The sequence below is a fragment of the Rhipicephalus microplus genome, chromosome 1, assembly GCF_043290135.1.
Source record: "Rhipicephalus microplus isolate Deutch F79 chromosome 1, USDA_Rmic, whole genome shotgun sequence".
Lineage (NCBI taxonomy): Eukaryota > Metazoa > Arthropoda > Arachnida > Ixodida > Ixodidae > Rhipicephalus > Rhipicephalus microplus.
In genome coordinates this window covers 191717456-191738462 of record NC_134700.1, presented here as the reverse complement: position 1 = coordinate 191738462, position 21007 = coordinate 191717456, and the positions used below count along the sequence as shown (strand labels likewise).

The 21007-nt window shown below is 46.6% G+C and overlaps 1 protein-coding gene across 1 annotated transcript in view; it reads right to left on the bottom strand.

The window, feature by feature from the left end:
- LOC119178525 (uncharacterized) overlaps positions 1-20688 on the bottom strand; it is a 206808-nt gene extending 186120 nt beyond the window's left edge. Inside the window, exon 1 of the mRNA XM_075889229.1 lies at positions 20478-20688. The gene's annotated coding sequence lies outside the window, so the exon portion shown is untranslated. The remainder of the gene's footprint in view (positions 1-20477) is intronic.
- Between the last annotated feature and the right edge of the window lie 319 nt (positions 20689-21007).

Below are 21007 nucleotides of genomic sequence, written 5' to 3'. Positions count from 1 at the left end.
AGGTTTCACGTCCCAACGCCACCACATGCCTATGAAAGGCGTCGTAGTGAAAGTCTCTCGAAATTTAGACCAGCTTGAGTTCTTTAACGTGCTCCTAAATTTAAGCACACGGGCCTCAAGCATCTTCGCTTCCGTCAAAAGTGCGCCCACCGCGACCGGGATTCAATCCAGCGACCTTCGGGTCAGCAACTGAGTGCTTGATTGATTGATTGATATGTGGGGTTTAACGTCCGAAAACCACCATATAATAATGAGAGACGCCGTAGTGGAGGGCTCCGGAAATTTCGACCACCTGCGGTTCTTTAACGTGCACCCAAATCTGAGCACACGGGCATACAACATTTCCGCCTCCCTCGGAAATGCAGACGCCGCAGCCGGGATTCGATCCCACGACCTGCGGATCAGCAGCCGACTACCTTAGCCACTAGACCACCGCGGTGGGGCAAGCAGCTGAGTGTTTTAGCTACTAGACCACCGTGGCGGGTTAACAATGGGACATATTTTGCCGCATGTGTTTACGGTGTCACAATAATTACAGCGTCATTCTTGGCATGAAAAGGCCCGCGTTCACGAAGCTCTTCAAGTGGCTGACATTGTTCTTATAGAGGAAATATATCAGCCAATTTTGTGACTGGGCTTATTATTGAAATTTGTGTGAGTTTGGCGTCCCAAAACTACGGTATAATTATGAGGAACGCCGTAGTGGAGGTCTCCAAGAATTTTGACCCTCTGGTGCTCCTTAACGTGCACCTAAATCCCAGTAAACATGGGCCTCGACCGCACCAGCTCCGTCGAAATTCGGGCGGCGCGGTCGGTTTTCGATCCCGCGACCTTCGGACCAGCAGCGGAGCACCATAACCATTAGACCACCGTGGCGGCACTGGGATTATTCTTAGCAAGAACGGCCAACTAGTTAGAAAGAAGATTACTTAATTAAGAACGGTAATCTGCGCTGCTCATGAAGGGTAACTCACTGGATTCCCAGGGAAGGCAAGCGAGTTAGGGGGAGACAGAAGGTTAGGTGGGCAGATGAGATTAACAAGTTTGCGAGAATAAATTGGCAGCAGCAAGCACAGGTCCGGATTAACTGGCGGAACATGGCAGAGGCCTTTGTCCTGCAGTGGACGTAGTCAGGCTGCTGATGATGATGATGGTGATGAATCTTCGCGAATGCGGCCATATCACCTCCGTTAAGACAACACACGGCAAGCACAATGCCCTCGTCGCATCACGTGCGGGTGGCTTGACTGCCACTCTATTCCACTCTATTTTCGTTGTACGTCGTCATTGCACTCTACCACAATAAGCGCTGCATGACAACCCACCTCTCTCGTGAATATATGGCTCGTCTTCGTCTTTAGGTTGTCGGCATCTACGCATAGTACGCCTTTTTTCCCATGGCTCCATCCCCGCTAAACGAAAGACAACCTTTTCACGCTATACTGTTAAAGTGTTTTTCTTTTTAGCCCCACCGCGGTGGTCTAGTGGCTAAGGTACTCGGCTGCTGACCCGCAGGTCACGGGATCGAATCCCGGCTGCGGCTGCTGCATTTCCGATGGAGGCGGAAATGTTGTAGGCCCGTGTGCTCAGATTTGGGTGCACGTTAAAGAACCCCAGGTGCTCGAAATTTCCGGAGCCCCCCACTACAGCGTCTCTCATAATCATATGCTGGTTTTGGGACGTTAAACCCCACATATCATTCGATCAATGTTTAAATGCTTTCTTCTTTTTGGAACTCGTCCAATTGAACGGCGTGCGCCATATATGAGCGCATCCCGCACGTTTCCGCGGAGAAAAGAAAGACCGAGCTCTCTCTGTTTCCTCGACTCGTTTCCACGCGGACGCGTATGCATAAACTCGCAAGCTTACGCGCGCTGCGCCGTGGAACCTGCGCACGATGCCTTAGGGTCGCTAAACAATTACGACAGCGTCGTGGGGCGCGTGTGTGACGCATCCTGCTGACTGCCGTCTCACGGGAACAGACGCAATAAAGCCAGACGTTTCCTTACTAGAAAATGGCGAGGGGGCTTTCCCTGTGACGTTTAACTTATATACACCCTCGGTAGCGTAAACGTCACGATTTGAGCGCGCGCCGACGGTTACGAGATACACAGTTGATTCAGCCGCTTTCCTGCGCAAGTCGTAGAGAAGCATGCGTTTCGTCGGACAGTATACAGAGTATACAATCGTGTGTTGCTTTCGTAAACACAGCAGTGTTGCATAATGTCACGCTTGTTTTTTTTGCTTCTTATTGGAGTTAACCATTACGTGATAGTCATCACGGTCTTGTGCAGCTGTTGCAGTGGAACGATTCATTAACCTGTGGGCACGTGCTGCACATTAAAAAAAAATCATTGGTCATTTTCTGTGTCACTGTTCCCACTTCAATAAATATCGCGACGTGATCCATGCAATGTGAGATGAGCATGTAGACAGTGTGGACAGTAGACAGTTTTTTTTGTGTGTGTGTGTGCTAAAAAAATCATGGAGCATGTAGACGTTGACGAGCGGCCAGAATACCAAAGGGAAGTCTCGGGTTTCTGGCGATGCACTTCATCAGCCTAGAAAGCCATCTACGCTTTTATATTGTTTTTTATAAATATGATATATAAGGAGATGTTGGCGCACCATTATGGCGCCGGCTACTTCTTAGCCGTTGATTGAAACTTGAACACGTATCTTGAAGCAAACCGTACAAAGCAGTGCATGGAAAATAGAAAACTCGAGCACAGATATGCAAAGACACACTTATACGCACATATATCACAACATAATGGTAAGTAAATGTTCGAAAGTCAATGAAAGAAGTCTCTGGAAATGTCCCTCGTTAATATTCGGTCCACCAGCACAAAACAGCAGAGCACACGTCTGATCCTTATAAAGATGCATTCGCTCGTATGTACATAATAGTCAACACGTCATTCATTTTACAACACACACGTGATGGGTGTCCCATGATACTGTACATAATAAGTACATGTGTTACAAATGAAAGTTTGTTCTTTCTTAATACTTGTCAGCGATCCCGCTGTCTTGTAAAAAAACGTGTTAATGCTTTTAAAGCGTGTGACTGTAAAACTCCAGTTGGCCACGGGCCCAGAAGTTTTTTCATGCTAAATGGTCTGCGGTCCGATGCGAACAGTTCGGACTTAAGACGGCGTCTCGGCGTGTCATGATGTGGACAGTCTATGAGAAGGTGACAGACGTCTTCATCTATAAATCCACATTCGCATTCGGGAGTTTCAGCTCCGCCGATTCTGTGCAAAAAAATGTTTTGTGTATGCGGTGCCTAGCCTCAATCGGTGAATCGGCTTCCATACTTCTATCTAATGCCAGCGTAATTTTGAATTCAATAAATGGATCGATGTGGTATAAATCGCAGCTCTTTGTACTTTGGTCAAACCAAGCAGTTTTGCTCATTCTGAAAGTTGTATTCTTTATAATACTACGCAATTCATTTTTCGAAATTGGTAAAGAAACAGTAACGTCTTTACGATTTGCTTGTCGTGCTGCTTCATCGGCAGCTGTGTTTGCAGGAATGTTGCAATGGCCAGGTATCCACTGGAATTTGATCTCATGTTGCGCCTTCTTTGCTTTGGTGAGCTCTTTCAGCGTTTCGTATGTCATACTATCACTTATTACTGTCCTGTTTGTACTGGAGAGTGATCTTAATGCGGCCTGTGAGTCACTGAAAAGTACCCATTTTCTAGCGTCTGCTACCGAGTTTATAAACTTTAGAGCATAAAAAATAGCGAAGAGCTCAGATGTAGTAGATGACGTCATGCGACATAATTTAAACGATTCCTGAATATTGAGCTGTGGCACGATAAATACCGATGTTGAAGATGTTTTAGTACTTGAGCCATCTGTGTAAATGTGTATGTACCCTGGATACCGCATGTGTATCTGATAAAGCGCTAGTTGTTGAGCAGCTTGGATGAACATGTCTCTCTTTCTGATAATGCCATCCACTGAGAATTCAATGCTTGGTATTGCAAGCAGCCATGGCGGATAGTTCATTTCAGAGCTCCAAAATTCATTTCGGGGTAATAATTGTACATTACTCTGTACATCGTTATGAGCATTGCTTTTATCTCTTAGTAAAATCTCCAGCGCCAATGGGTGGTCCTTGTGTTGCGTCTGTAAGCGAAAAAAAAATGGCGGCATGTTTCAATTGTTCTCATAACTGGAAAGGGTGGTTGTCGAGTCTCTGCTATGACAAGGCTGCTGGAAGTCGCTCGTGGAACACCTATGCAGACGCGCAGTCCCCTAGCTAATAGCCTTTGAAGTCACTCCTCTGAAGTGCGGGAAAGGCCGTGTAAGACTGCTGCAGAATATGCAACTTTTTGTCGTATTAAAGCATTGTGAACAGCGAGCATGGATGATACAGATCCGCCCCATGATGTCCCAGCAATTCTGCAGAGTATATTCACTAGCGTATTCACCTCGTTTTCGAGTTTCTTTATGTGAGGTGCCCATGATAGCTGCCTATCAAGTATTACTCCGAGAGACCGATGCTGTCTTATAATCATTAGTGGTTCTCCTTCTAAAATGAGATTGAAGTTCTTCAACTTCTTACGGGTGAAGGGCAATACAGCTGTCTTTGCGTGCGATAGAATCATTCCTCTTTCTTTTAAAAAGTTGTTGATAATATTTATTCCGTCTTGCAATGTAATCTGAATTAACCGTATGTCCGTGCCAGATGCCCAAATGCACACATCATCAGCATATAAGGAGTATTTCAACCTGGAAGGCAGTCATTTAGCTAAATCAGCCATAACACATTTGAAAAGAAAAGGGCTGAGTACACTTCCTTGTGGCACTCCCTGTCTGACGTCGTGTTCTGCACTTTTTTCTTCACTCGTCTGAATGAATATTTTGCGACCTGATAAAAATTTGGATACCCACCGCAAAGACCTGACGGACAGTCCGAGTTCCAACATACTCAGCAAAACATGAGTGTGACTGACTGTGTCAAATGCCCTTTTGATGTCCAAGAACACTGCGACCGTCAAACTACCACAGGCGCGTTCATGCTCCACATATGTTACTAAGTCCAGTATTGCATTCATTGTGCATCTCTGTTTCCTAAAACCTGTTAAATAGTTGGAGAATACACCAGTTCTGTTGCACCACCATTGAAGTCGCGCATCAATAATTTTTTCCATTACCTTACATAGACAGCTTGTCAGACTGATTGGACGGAAGGATTCAAGGTTCAAGGGCGTCTTAGCCGCTTTTAAGATCGGAATGATGCGAGCAGACTTCCAAGACTCGGGTACAATTTCTTGCATCCATAGATTATTCTAAATATCTAAGAGAATAGTTGTGCCTGTGGGCCCAAGGTTCTTTAGCATATTGTACGTAATGCCGTCCGGTCCAGAGGCCGATTTTTGACGACATGATGCTATAGCACAATGCAGCTCCCTTAACGTAAATACAGGGTCTATAGTTGAGGATGCTGGGCCCAAAAGAAAGCATTAATTTTCTGGCTGGCTAACGCGACAGAATTATCAAATAAGGCACCTTGTGATGCGGTGGGCCTACTGATAAGTTGACAAAATTCATCTGCTACCACAGCTTCCGGTTTGTCCAAGGCTACAGCAAGAGCACGAAATGGGAAGCTCTGTGATACAGGGCCACTAAGTGCTCGAATTACAAGCCAAATTTTTGGAACAGGTGTGGGGGGAGAGAGCGTGCCACAAAAATCACGCCAGCGTCGTTTACCTAAATTTTCTAGCCGTCTGCGCATTACACTGTGGATTTTCTGTGCATTTTTGTATGATTCTAAACTTCCGCTGCGTCGATACGCCCTTTCTGAACGTTGTCTGATGGCTCTTAGATGTTCATACTCACTATCGACTGCAGCATAGTCTTTTGGAATCGGGACTTTCTTTGTACATTTATTCGCATTATCTTGCAGAAATTCAGTAAAGCTTTCAACTGTCGTGAGTTCACTCTTTTAGTTTGTTAGGTGGTACCGAAAAGCTTTCCAGTTCGTCAGTTTGCTGTAGCGTCTGATGTCGCAATTTCGCAAGTAGGGGTGATTTATTGAAATGAGAAAATGGTCACTCCCACGTGTTTCTACATCCGTTGTCCATACCACACCATTCACTATATAGATCTTGGGAACACATGGTTACATCGATGCAACTCGAGTAATTATGCCCTCGGAGAAAAGTTGGGAAGCCGTCATTTAAAATTGTCAAATTGCATTTGTCTGCGGCACACTCAACAATGTTCCCACGTGCATCACATCGATCACTACACCAGATTATGTTGTGCGCATTAAAGTCTCCGCATATAAACGTATATGAATTAGAAATGTTGAAGATATTTGTTAGCTCTTCCACCGAAATGCGGCTTGAAGGTTGTAGGTAAAAATTGATCACTGTTACGCACTGCCCACTAAAGGATACTTTGCAAGCGACAAATTCCGGGAAGTCCGAATCACTTGAGTGAACTTGGTGAGAAGGTAGGTCCTTTCTGACGCACAAATGCACTCTGCTAGGACCACTTCGACGAGATGACTTATATATCACGTAGTTGGAGAGGCGGAAATCATCATTCATTCCTGCCTCTTGGATGCAAAGTATTGGAAAGTTATACTGCAAAAGGAGTTTACGGAAGTCAGCACACTTCCTTCGAAGACCATTGGCATTCCACTGGTATATGGAGACATCTTTGTAGCGCTTATTCATTTGTTACTTGTCGCAGGTTTGACCCGGATTGTTGACACAATAGTGCTTCCAGAGGCAGCAGGGATTTTACTTCTGGCAGGTTGTTTGCTTCCGGTAGAGCAGACAGGATTGCCTTAAGTGCTGCGAAAAGCATTGGTAGAATCAATTGCATGACTGATGCAGAGGCACGGTCTCCATTGAATGGTTCATTTTGTGAGACCTGTTGAGAATGACGTGACGTTTCGATGTTGTAGTTGGGGCGAACACTGGCACTGTCGGTTTTGCTACTTTCCGGCAGAGGTCGCGTGGGCGTTCGCAGCTTTGACGCGTAGGTTGGGTTACTTGAAGGTACTTCTCGTGAGTGGTCTCTCGGGTGTGCTCTTGGTGGTTCTCTTGGCGTGCTTGTCGGCTGTTGTTGCGGTGGCCGCTGAGGTGGATCAAGTACAGGATGAACAATCTCAAGGTTTGGAGATGGTTCATTGGGGCACGGTTTTCTTCCATGGATGAGTTCATGCCGACGCATTTTTGCAGCAGCTTTGCTTTGCGGGCAGCCTGAATATGAGGCAACGTGATTACCTGCACAGTTTGCACACTTAGGCTGAAGAACTGACTTGCACTCCTTATGATGGTGTTGTTCTGAGCAGATCTTACACCGGCGTGTGTTACGGCAACTTTTCGCCATGTGTCCGAATCGCTCGCAGTTATAGCACCGAAGTGCTGGACCAAGATATTCTTCCACTGGGTGACTGGTGAATCCTAAGTAGATTCTTCCTGGAATTGGGCGGTCATCTCGAAAAGTCAGAATCACTGAGTGAAGTGGACGCGACGTTACTCTTCCATCTTACTGGCGGTAGTATTTTATTTGCCGTCGCGCCGATATAACCCCTGCATCTCTCAAGTACTCTAGGAGTTGTTCATCTGAATACTGCAGAGGAACGTGTTTTACTTTCCCAACGTTCCGAGTGTATGACTCTGGGATGAAAGGCTTAACTTCCAGGCCACCTACATTTGAAAGCATCAGAAGACGCTTGGCTGAACTTAAGGAAGCAACGCTGACACTGAAGCTTCCATCTCTGGTCGTTCTGAATGACTGCACGTTTTCTTCAGCAGCGGAAACTACTTCGGCTGACACTCGAATGGGGTTCACTTTCCAGAAGCTAGCACCTTCAACTGTTGGACGAAAGACGACTGGAATAACCTCTGCTCGTTTCTTTTTATAAGTAACCAATGTAAATGGTTCATTTTCGCCCATGTCTTCTTCATCACTTAGGTAATAGGTTGACGTTTTATCGTCGAAAGGATTGTTGTTGTTGTTTTCCTTGTGCAAATGGCTCGTACCAAAAGAAGGGGATTGGCCGATTATAAGGTGAATTTGCCCTAAACTTTCAGCATTGCGTCATTCCTACAATTTTTTTTGTAACTTAATTTTGATTTGAAACACCGGTATCAAGTTGGCAGAAAAAAAAGAAGCAAAATAGTGAGACAGCAATTTAGCAAGAGAATCGTTTAGTCGCAGTGATGTATTCTTGAACGGCGAATAAAACATCCCTGTGGCTGAAACCCAGTCTTCTAAGCGAATCTTCTTGCTCTCAGCTTCATCGTCTTCCATTGCTGATGTACTCGCTGGAGCCATTTCGCGATTGTGAATGAGCAAACGGGCCGGCTTTATGATGCTTGGGCGCACCTGTGAGCCCCCAGGCTTTTCATTGTGTCCTGCAGTATCAATCATGCGGTTTAACGCACTTGGACGAGCATAAGGCTCGTGGCGATGGCTACCAACCACCGTAGTGGTCGCGTACTAGCCAAGTCTTTGATAAAGGAACCTTGTACCTGTAGGGCGCCGAGCCCTCTAAGTCTTCACCCGACGTCTTGTTGGCACACCGCGAAGAAATGGTTGTCAGCGTAATAATCCAAGAAAAGAGCAGAAATTGAACAGTGCACAAAAACAGCGACCGAACAGATCCACTTCTTCTTCTTTTTCCCCTTTTATATTGTTCGTAATTATTTACATTTCCTAATGCAGTATCTACTCGAACGTAACACGAGCCTATTTCCAGGTTTCTGCTACCTAAAGTCGACCCTCGCGTCCCCATTGTGATTGCGTTACAACCGAGCAAGAACGTTAATCTCAACTACATTCTTATATAGACTGGTCGGCGTTGTCGCGGATGGCCACCATTCATTAAATGCTTGTCTTGCCCAGTAATATTGCATCAATGTACAATACATGTTTACTGTTTATCACCAGTAGGAGGATCCCGTGCTAACAACGCATAAGATGTTCAGGTGGAACAGCTACCTGCTTACGCCAGGCTAGCCCTGCCTGGCGCAACACCAATTTTACTATTAGCACCATTATGGTGTCAACATATCGTTTCTTTAACATGCGAAACTCAAAAAAATGTGGATATTTGCTGTATTAGGTCTCATCAAATTCAAAATAATAATTTCGTGCTGTGTTCTCATCGCACTTCAGGCCCGTCGGCACAAATTCTTGTCCAAAGCGTGACATATGAACCAGCTGATCGCATTAGGATAGTGTGTAAATAAAGTTCGAAGACACCGCGAGTATTTCCGATTCTTAAATGGGAGCTTTGGTGTTTCGCCGGTGTATTACACAAAGCTACGTCTCACGATGTTTTTGGCTGTGCTGAAACCACTGCTTACATTCACTGCAAAGAAAGTCTTTGCTTCATGCATAACCACTGGAATGTTGTTTTCTACGAGGCAAATCATTTGCATTGCTAAAGTAAAGGTGTCTTGACGTCGCCGCACTAATTTTCCCCTTCTTTTTTTTGCCCACTCTCGCCTTTCTGTTCCTGCATTGAATATGTGTCGACAGCCTACGTCCATTGAGTGTGAATCAATTTCAATCAGGGATACCGTATAGAAATTTCCTCCTCGTTTTACGTATAATTTGTAGACAGAAAATCTATTTCACTTTCCTCTTCCCGCTTAGTCAACGCTCCCTATAGCAGTGGCACTGCCTGCGTTATGACGAGCGTCCAACGGTCACGAGCGACGGACAAGGAAATAATCTAATATAACGACGGGCGTCCTCGAAGCGTGCCAAATCCGCAGCCCTGCATCGAATTGACGGTGCCTTCCAGTCCGCTGAACGAAGTTGATCGCAACGCAGTGACCTGATCACAGGCTGTGCATCTGGCTCCATGCGCTGCGCACTCGCAGGTCCGATTCGAGGAACGCGTAGTGAATTATCGGCGAGTAAGGAGTATGCGGGGCGAATATCGGCTCGAAGGGGGGAGCGTCAGCATCACAAACCAGCGGTTGTGCCAACGTCAGACGCCCTCGGGGCGTAGAGCGCGTGCCCGCGCCGCGGCGTTCACGCGATGGAGTCATCGCGGACTTCTAGAAGAGGTGGGTATGAACTGCCGATGATGCGCATACACCCAATTCGAAGCGTGAGAATCACCCATTTTCGTGCCCATCTCGCATGCACGCCCTCAAGTGACGCACGAGGAATGCAGCCTGTTCTAGCATTGGGGCACGACCACTGATTTGGGTCTCGTTTTTTTGTGTGTTGTTCAGTGCTACAGCAGGTGGAAGCAGTGGACAGGGGGTGGGAGGGGGTTTGAAAGAAAATGACGTGAGACACCACCGATTTTCAATAATCTATGTCTTGCACCAACTTTCGGACGCCTTTCACGAAAAAACACTACGAGGTACTCTTTTCTATAGTCGATAATCCTATATAACGAGAAAATCACGTTAACAGAAGCACAGATTTTTTGTTGCTGAATTACTCCTAGACGACATTCACATCACACTCGCAATTCGCAATGTACCCCAAGACCTCAACAACTGTTTGTCTCCTGAATCTTTTCCTTCTAGAAGGTCACTTAGCTGGTGTTGTGTGCTCGAATCGGGCTTTCGAACGAATGAGCGAAGCACCTACGCACATTTGCGCCAGCTTTTGGGAATGTTCACAGCTACAAACACGCCCACTCTGCTATGCGACACCACTGTATACGGCGGTACTTGGTGTATACATACGGTGGCCCTCTATGCCGCGAGCTTGGAATAGCACAGAGCTGAGCTAGTTGGTAGGGTATTCATGTTGAAGAGACAGCGCGTGCCAACACGGGCATGAGGGACAAGTCGAGAGGTCGTCAACACTGCGCTTGTTGTATCCAAGGAGGATTAAAAAAATTGCTGGAGTGGAAATGATTGCGCAGAAGTGAAGCCGTTCCTCTGGAAAGATGGCGGCTGTGGCGGCCATCTTACTAAGGGCTTGATAAATTATCACCGTTCAGCGATTAAAAACGGAGCGTTTCCCTCGCACGCCCAACGAGTTTAAGGTGGGAACTTTTTCGGGTGACATAGTGCTCCAAGTGCGTTTTACAGTTACTAGTTTTCTTTAGTGAGCCTGTAATTGGAGACAAAGTTATTTGAATATTCAGTCATCCATACTCCTTTCTGTGTTTTATTTCGTCGGAAACAAATATCTTTTAATATAGAACTAACGTAGCATTTACATAACATATCAAAGCCACTTGATCTTTAAGTGGGCACTATCAGAAAAGAGAATGTTTCCGCCATCTTGGCAGTGGCAAAAGGTGGCTTCACTTCACCTGGCAAGGCATTGCGGGAGCTTCCACTCCAGCAATTTTTCGTTATTCCTCCTTGGTTGTATCTCGGCGTCTCTCTCGTTTCCGTGTGTATTCACCTTTTCATAAACGCCTCCCTGGGCGCCACCATAGCCCTCCTTGGGCTGTCCAAATTGGCGCGTCCCCTTGAAAATGCACTGACAACGCTGCGCCTTTAGCCTTTGTACTCCGCACAGCCCATCATGGTGGTGTTTTTTTCCTTCCGGTGAAAAGGTGTATACCCCCTGTCGCTTCAACATGAGCGCCGTGAGCGCGTGTTTCAGCTTGTGTGCGTTCCTTTTCGCCGCTGTTCTTATTGAGCGAGGCCTCCGAAAGTTGGATGAGCTGTGGCACGACGCGAACTGGCGTCGCGCTCTCCTCCGCTCGCTATTTATTTGGAAAGAGGATGCAGACAGAACTCCCGCTGAGAGCGGTTTCCTCGAGCACAACCGTCAAGAGCAGGTGTCGTGCGTGAAACTCCTAAGTTTGCCATTGTACGCAGTGCGTACTGCTGGCACGCTCGTTTCACGCCCCACGAAACCTTGTGCAAACGCATCGTGTGGAAGAGCACTCAAAACAGGTATAAATAAGTGTACGTACGTGTAATCTTGGGAATAGCTGACGGTTTTTAAACAACACGCTAGAATAGATGAACGAGAAAAAAGATGGGCCTAGAAAGATGTCATCTCAAGGTGTCTCTGTATGAAGAAGAATATGGGACTCGGGAGGCCGTAGAATGATTTGCATCTTCATCATCAGCCTGACTACGCCCACTGTATATTTCAAAGACCTCTGCCATGATCCACCAATCAACCCGGTATTGTGCCTTCTGCTGCCACGTTATACATGCGAACTTTTTAATCTCATCGGCCAACCTAACTCTCTCTCGCCCCTTCGTGCGTTTGCCTTCTCTGGAAATCCCATTCCGCTTTCTCTTAGTGCAGGGTATCAAACCGGATGCCCCAATTTTCAGTTAACCTCCCTTCCTTTCCCTCATTTTATTCGCTCGCTCTGGGAATCCAGTCAGTTACCCTTAATGACCAGCGGTTACCCCGCCTACGTGCTACGTGCCCGTTCCATGTCTATTTTTTCTTCTTGATTTCAAGCATGATATTCTTAATCCAAGTCGGTTCTCTGACCCACTCTGCTCTATTCTGGTCTCTTGAGGTTACACCTATAATTTTCCTTTCCATCGGTCGCTGCGTGTTGTCCTCAATATAAGCTGAACCCTCTTTCTAAGTCTCCAGGTTTCTGCTCCGTATTTAAGTACCGGCAAGATGCAGCTGTTATATATGATTTGGGTGCTCGTTAAAGAACCCCAGGTGGTCAAAATTTCCGGAGCCCTCCACTACGGCGTCTCTCATAATCATATGGTGGTTTTGGGACGTTAAACCCCCAATATCAATCAATCAATCAATCAAGCTGTTATCAATCAATCAATCAAGCTTCCTCTTGATGTTTAGTGGCCGATTACCATTCATGGCTTGAGAAATAATTTGCATAGGTTGCGACAGATAGTGAATTGTTGCTGCCGATGCTGCTATAACGTACGGGTACTAAACATCATGGTGACATTACTTCCTGGGGCAATACTGACCCGTATGATCTCACAGAACAGTAACGTAGGCGGGCTTACTTTGTCGACCTGTCGTACAAATATTGCATTTAGTCCAACTCATCGGCCGGCGAAATCACTCATGAGTCAATTCAGTCAGGCTCACGCTGACTGAGGTCGAGCCGTGAGGCCGAGTCCGAGTGAGCCCCGAAAGCAAAGTACATTTCTTGAGTAAGTCTGAGTCTGTTCCACATTTTTTGCCGACCCATATGATCCAACTTCGCGCTACCGTGTCGTCCACTATATCGACCGCTTTTACGGCTTATGCACCTCACCTGCTCCACTGTTATAATAATAATTGTTGAGGTTTAACGTCCCAAAACCACCGTATGGTTATGAGAGACGCCGTAGTGTCGGGCTCCGGAAATTTCGCCCACCTGGGATGCTTCAACGTGCACCTAAATCTACGCCCATGGTCCTCAAGAATTTTCACCGCCATCGAAAATGCGGCCGCCGCGGCTGGCAGTCGCGGCATCGAATGCCGCGAATGTGTGCATTCCACTTTTGTGGAATGCACACAACACACAGACACATTGAAAGGTCCTGTGACTTAGGTGCAGGTGCTTCACATTTTACCCTATATAAATAGTTAGCGACTAGTCCGAAAAGATGCTAATTGGAGGTGGTAGCGTGGCTCGCGTTGATGGTATTTTTCTGCTGCGAGCAACTCCAGCTGGTTATAAATGAAGACTAGAGACTAAATATCTAAGACCTTCACACACTCCCGATGAAAAAACTTTGTATTTCTCTCATGTTGTTTGAGTACCACATGTTTCGACGCAATAAACTATATATGCAGCCGCGCAACACTCGTTGGCTAACCATCGTGACTATATGCGGCTTGCGGAGAGGGCATTGTAATGGCGGACTCCGTAGCAGACGACGTGGTTGTCTCCACCCTCCAAAGCGGTGGATAGGGGCGCGTGCATCGTGGAACCCTAGGCCACAGTTCATCCCATGTGACACAAACAAACTTTGGCCGATTGGGAGGTATGGGAGGTCTAACGTCCCAAAGCGAATGGATACGAGAGAGTCTCAGATAATTTAGGCCAAGCGGGATTCCTTAACTCGCACTGATATCGCATAGCGCTCAAGCCTCAAGCATTTCACCGCCATGTCTTTCAACACATGCACTGCAACACCACTTATATAGAGTGGGATAGAGCAAAGACTCTGTTCATTTGACGCTACTTCATTACGCTTTACACGTAATACGAACTGCCTTCCGCCAATTCATGACCGTTGTATAAAGTAGCAGAAAACGGTCCATGTTATAAACGTAATGACATCCAAGAAAAAAAGAATAGTTAAGTCATGCTATAAGCCCAAACTTGTGGGTAGTGCCTCCGCACCCCCCCCCCCCTTCTCCATTCACACACAAACAGCAACGTCAGAGCTGCGCACGACTAGATGCTGCAATCGCAGGCTCCTGCATATCGAGAAGGCGTCTACGACAGCTTGCAAACAGTTTCTGTAAAACAAGTAACGTTACCGTTTTAGCCAGTCTACCCGATGTATGATCGCTTTCAATTGCCTGTATATATATTCTGCCCTTTCTAATAAACAGTTTACTTGTGAGAAAGCGCTTGTCCTCTCTTCGTTTCTGTTTATTCGTGCGCTTTAACTGGTAGTTATACCATGCATATCCAACTAGCCCAACTTTCGATTCTGTTGCATGATCGCTTATCTTCTTCACGTCCTATTAGGTTTTTTTTTTTCTTCTTTCTAAGCAAACAGGTATACGCCTCACTTTTTATGTAGTTCCCCACAGTTCCGACGGAATGGCGCATGCAATGGTCGCTTCCAAAACCGCGATAAAGCTTTAACGTGAATGGTCCCCCGCGTCGTGCCGTCGCCTATAGCAACCGCGCGTTCGCAGGCGCGCCTCCACACGTACTCACGCGGGGCATCCCGGAAGCGTACGCGCCAACGCGTCACCGGCATCATAAGTTCCTCGTTTTTTTTATTTCCATTTATTTCTTTTTAAATTTACACGCTCAGCCGAGGACGAAGTTGTTGAACTCCCCTTCTCTCCCACTCCCGCAACTCTGCGTGATTCCTGTCCTCAGGAAAGCTCGTAAGAAGTTGCAGCATCGCTCGACGTGGAGGAAACGGGTTTTTTTTTTTTTTGCGGAAATGCGCAAATCAAGGGGGAGACCCAACAACAGAGTTATTTTTGCGACTTGCCCTTTCCTCGCCATACAGAACCACTGGCACCCTCTTTCCCCTCCCCCTTTTTTTCTTATTCTCCCCCCTTTCCTCTCTCGCGCTGGCGTACACGACTTCCATGCCTGAGTTCTCCTTTCGCTCTCTCTTTCCGTGACCTATTACCGGGTCGCCCGAGTGAGACCGTGTCACATATCCTCGTCTATAATAACTTTCTTATACCTACTTTCGTTCATTGTTTGTATCCGCATTTAGCAGTTACGATAGATATAGAGAAACGGGGGAATGAGCAAGTGCTCGCTCTCTTCCCCATGCTCCTCTTTCTCATCTTGTACGCTCAGCTCCATCCAGCGCGTACCGCTGACCTCTTTGCGTGAATACAGCGGAACAGAGAAGGAACGCTCTTTGTTTCGACGGTGCCGTGTGACCCGCGAACCGAGGTCTGTCTCCTCCGCTTCCATAAGAAAAGCCCGCCCGTGAATAGTTAACACCTCAGCCGGGAGCGCTCGATTTGCTATCTAGAACAAACCGCAGGCGCTCGAACTATATAGACTAATCCCTCGCAAACGACGCCGCGGGCCGGTTGGAAATAAACCGGACGCGGAAAAGTGATAGCCGATAAAGGGTAAAAAAGCGCGAAAAGAAAAAAAAAAAACTTCGTCGCGTTCGTGGAAGCGAGTTGTCCCCGCGAGCCTTCGCCGCATTTGAGTGTGACGGCGACCCAGAGCGCGCGGCAGTTTCACATTCGCCAGTGCTTCTTCCATGGCCTCGAAAACGCGTTGGACAAGCCGCTGTACCAGGATCCGGGCCTCTTTTTGTCTTTTTTCCTGGCTGATTACGGTGTCGATATTCGAGAAGGCTGCGCCGCGAAATGCAACACCTTCGAAGTGCGTCACAGGAGCTCTAAGATGCGCCTCGAACAGGATGAGTGTTCACGAGAAGTATCATGACCAGGACGAAGGGAAAAGGGGGTAATGAGATGGTTCCGTCTGCAAACTGAAAGCTCCGTTAAGGCGAAGACCATGGATGCCTTGCGAAACGTGAAATTTGACCGTCAGTGTCCCGCGGTGTCGGAAGCGCGTGATTAAAAAAAAAAAAGATGATCACTCGATGATGTCACCACATATCTCATGATGACGTCATGGACCGCCATAGTTTGTGAAGTCGGCATCGGATCACGTCACATGATGACGTGATGATATGACATTGTTGCTTGACCAAAGGACGTCTGATCACGGAGACTATGCGAAACCATGTAATATAATATAGGTGCAGGACACAGAGTGCAGGAAGCTTTCGAAGGGTGGCGGGGCACGATGACTACATCGTCTGAGAAGACAAAGAAGATGACTTTTTATACTCGGGGACGTGCACGCATGCGCGCACACACCAAAAACGCGCTCAAAGGGCGGAGCCCTGTTAAGTACGCGAGTAAACGACATCATGTCTACAACTACAGACGTCGGCTCGGTAAAATCAAACGGACATCTTTGCAAACGCCCAACATAGCTGTTCAGACTATTTTTTTTTTAATACATAACCGACTTGTGACATTCGCCGCGGTGGTATAGGGGTTACAGTACTAGTCTGCCAATCCTTAGGTCACGGGTTTGATTCCGTCCGTAGAGGTATCATTTCGATGGAGGCTAAACGCTTACAGAGGCCCGCATACTGTGCCACGCCGGCGCTCGTTAAAGAACTCCATCCACGTGGTTCTGATTTCCGGAGCCCTCGGCTGAGGCGTGCCTCCCAATCATATCGTGCCCTCGGCACGTAAAGACCAAAAATTATCAGTAATATAATCTATTTGTATGTCCTGTTCCAGCAGCACATTACGGTGTGGGCACATAAGGTCCCAAACGTTAGCAGAGCACTACAATTGCAGAGGAGCCGAAATACAGCAACACGTGCCGCACAAAAAGATTCACTTTTCTGTAGCTTTATAGGTCCATGCGCTGCAATATATATTAGTTTATCTTGGGCGTTAGCATCGCATGGATTTCGTTCATCGAAAAACTTTTACTCTATTTTTTTAAGCATTTGTAACCGATCGCACATGTCAGCGATCATGAGACACAGCTTCCCACTCCATTTCTACTCGTTCTGAATGGGTACACTGATAAGTTCCGTCTAAGTCAGCGTAATGTATATATAAGCGTCTATATACGTAAAAACGTTCGACTAAAGCGGTAAGATGAGAGAGAGAGAGAGAGAGAGAGAGAACGAAAGAAGAAATGAGAAAGTAAGTGACAGTGTGCAGGCACGCTAGACTGAGCATACACAGAAGAAAAAAAAATGTGGTGCAAGTCGACCAAATATAACGTTTGCGTTCGTATCATCGTAAAGTCACGAGTGCGGACAAGGGCCTCTTGAAGTGTGAGGCCCACGGGACGGCTTTATGCTTTTCCATAGTAATTGATTGATTGATTTGTGGGGTTTAACGTCCCAAAACCACCATATGATTATGAGAGACGCCGTAGTGGAGGGCTCCGGAAATTTCGACCACTTGGAGTTCTTTAACGTGCACTTAAATCTGAGCACACGGGCCTACAACAATTCCGCCCCCATCGGAAATGCTTTTCTATAGTAGAGTATCAAGCACTCTAAATCGTTAAACTCCTTCTCTAAACACATCGTCGGTATTATTCGAAACTATTGCAGTTTAATTTGCATTCGGTTTCTTTTTTTTTTACGTAAACGCCCGTTTTTTGCCACCAACTTGTGCGGATCATGTCTGCACCAGTGTAGACTCTTTCGCTGAATCACAATCGACAGCTACCGCACCATGCGTATGTATGATTGTGTAACCACTGCGAGCATCATTTTTAATTTGACGTCCCGTTTTTTTTCTAACTATGACAGATTGCGTCGGTTGTATAGAAATTCGCAGAAATAATGTGACGCGTTCCTGCTTTGCGTAGACGTCGATTTTTTTTTCATACTTTTCTGCTAAGAAAACTCATCGGTCTTACCAGAAGGAAACATCGTCAAGGCAACCACTCACGCTATCCTCGTGCAGCGAACGAGGCGGGTTTGAAAGTGACATTGAATGGAATACGCACACTATAACATAGGCAACCACTTTTATAGCCTTAATGCGTCGGTTATGCGGGACTTGAATTTGCGAATGCAAAGCTACGAAGCCGAGATCTCATCGAAAAAAGCATATATTTCTGCAAGTTCCGAGAAACTATCCAATAAGTCCCCGAGCCTGCAAGGGGCTGTTATCCTTGAACGAACAGCACGATCACGAGGTGAATCTTGATGAAGTGTCGCGATTATTTTTGCCGAGGGTGGGAAGTCGAAGGCTGGCGCACGCCTCGTATTTGTGGCGAATGAAAGAAAAAAAAAAGGCGCCTACCGAGATATCCACAACAGAGGCTCGTACGTACACAGCACGCTAAGCTAAAGGCGGGGAGTATACTAACAGTTCGAAGGAAAAACAAAAACAAGACAGTGTCCGCTGATTCACCGAACACGGCGCTGTTTACAAGGTCTAACTGTTAATCACGTGCGACGCACGCCGATCGCATGCATAGGTAGCCGGTATCAATGACGAGTCTGTGACGCAGCCTCGAATAAATCTTGAATCCCAACGTCCGTGAAGTGCTACCGTCGTGTACGTGCATGGAAGAGTAATTTAAACCCCATTTTTTCTTCCCCTCCCGTTTCTGTGCCTGAGTCACTATAGATATTCCGTAGCAATGTTAAGCGTGATGTCGACGCGTTGCTCACAGACGAGTTAACCACTCCGCGTGGTTCATTAAGCGCCGTCAAAATCAACTAACAAAAAGTGCACGCAGACACCGTTGGTATACAGCAGCAGGATCTCGACGGCAGACAACATCATCACGGTTGGATGCGATTTCGTTTCCGAAAAGGACTCGCAGACCCCGATTTCAATACATTGTCGTGAGCAAACTTTGCGGTGGGACACGACACCGTCTTTTAAAGCAATGACATTTACTAAGTTGTCCTAGCTTCCCAGATTTAAATAAACAAACGTCAGCACGAGCTCGTCCTTCATCCAATTCGATTAATATCGCGTATACTGAGTGGAAATATCGCGTATACTGAGTTTCCGGCTTCCAAATGAAGCGTGTGTCCGGCTCCCAAATGAACGTCACCACATGAACGCGAGTTCGACTATAGGTTGTGGTTGAGGATTTATTCTTATTCACCCTAATGGGGGAGGACGAGCATGAATATTGGGCCGTGGGTTCGACACATTAACTACGATGGTTTAGCTATCACGAGAATGGTCGTAAAAAACAAACAAAAAACTTGCTGCTCACGTTAAGTGAGCAACAAATGGGGTTGTTGACGGGGCGCTGCAAACACCTTCTTGATTAACGCGATGCGTTGAATGATCAGCGAATGAGTCGGTCAGCAACCAAAATCAAGCAGTCAGCAAATCCGTCATTTTTTTTTTGTTTACAGTGCACTTATGTTTACCAGCGCTTTCGTTGCTGTACTTACGTCTGGACTATGGGGGCAGTGGCGCTCTCCGTGTTAACCGTAGCAAAACATCATTGTTCACCAATCAATTCACATTTAATTAGCTAACGCTAGCGTTTCTTGGAACGCAAGTATCACTACCTGCTTGGTTTCACAATTACTCTTTAACGAACATTGTAGAACTTTCTATGTACGCGGCAGCTTGACCAAGTGTTACTCAAACAAAATTTTTGCAGTTAATTCTGCGGCGCGAAAATTGTAGTCTGTGCGGCACTCGAACGAATTTACAACGGTAGATAAAATTAATGGGGCATAATTTCTTTCAACGTGTTGCGCCATTGTCATGCATATTTCGCTTGTTTGTAGATTTTACGGCCGCACAAAGGTTTCGTCTTCTTTGCTATCTCTTTTCTTCGTTTTTTTTTTTGTTTTGTCGTCTCACTCATGTAGTTCTCAGAAACGCGGAACTTTTGGCAGCAGTAGCCATCGCGGAAGCAATCATCTGACCAAGCGCGCGCCTAACTGCGCCGCACAGACGAAGAAAGGCAGCCACGCGAGTCCTCGAAGCGAAAGTGTTGTCGGTCGCCTTTCTCGAGAAACCGAAAGCGAGAACAGGAGAGTCAACCATTCTTCTCGGCGAGTGGCGTCTGTCACACATTCAAGACTTGCCAGCACGTTTTCCGGGCACTCGCAGAAAAAAAAAATGTATTATCATCAAGAGCAAGGTAAAATTCCTGAAGGACAGGCTGACCAAAATAAAGGAAGTCGGTGGGTTTATATAAACGAGGAAATTACCCAAGAACTTACTGGATAAGTTCGGATGAGCGCCGGAAAAGATAGAAGAAAAAAAAAAAACAAAACAAGGTTATTCAGCGCTGCGCATTCCGGGTTTCATTCCGCGCACGTTTAGCGTTTTCAGCGAGATTCGAAGCCACACGCTCCTCTACTCACCGCACTCGGAAGAAAATAGCGCTCAGAAGTCGTTGCGACGGGAAGATCAGGACGATCCGTTGAAGGCACAAACGCGCACACCCAAGTTCCCGATCCGAGGAGCGGAGAGAAGCGCGCACGCACGCGGGAGCACTTGTCGGCAGCGAGCAGCGACCGAACCAGCACCAACGGCAGCGAAACACCGAATAGACACGATAGCCGCGAGCAGCTAAAACTTCCTCCCCGCTCTCGGACGCGCTTTCAAAACGTTGCCGCCGGCTCCGGACGACTACGACGACGCCGCACTGCGGACGCGGCGCGAAACTGGGTCGCTACCCCGCGACGGCCTGACTGAGGACGCACCGTTGTCGTACGACACTTTAGTGCCGCAGAGTTAAATCGAGGGCGTATCCAGAATTGTTTTGGAGTGTGTGACAAGGGGGGGGGGGGCCTTTGTGTATGTACGTGTATATATATATATATATATATATATATATATATATATATATATATATATATATATATATATATATATATATATATATATATAT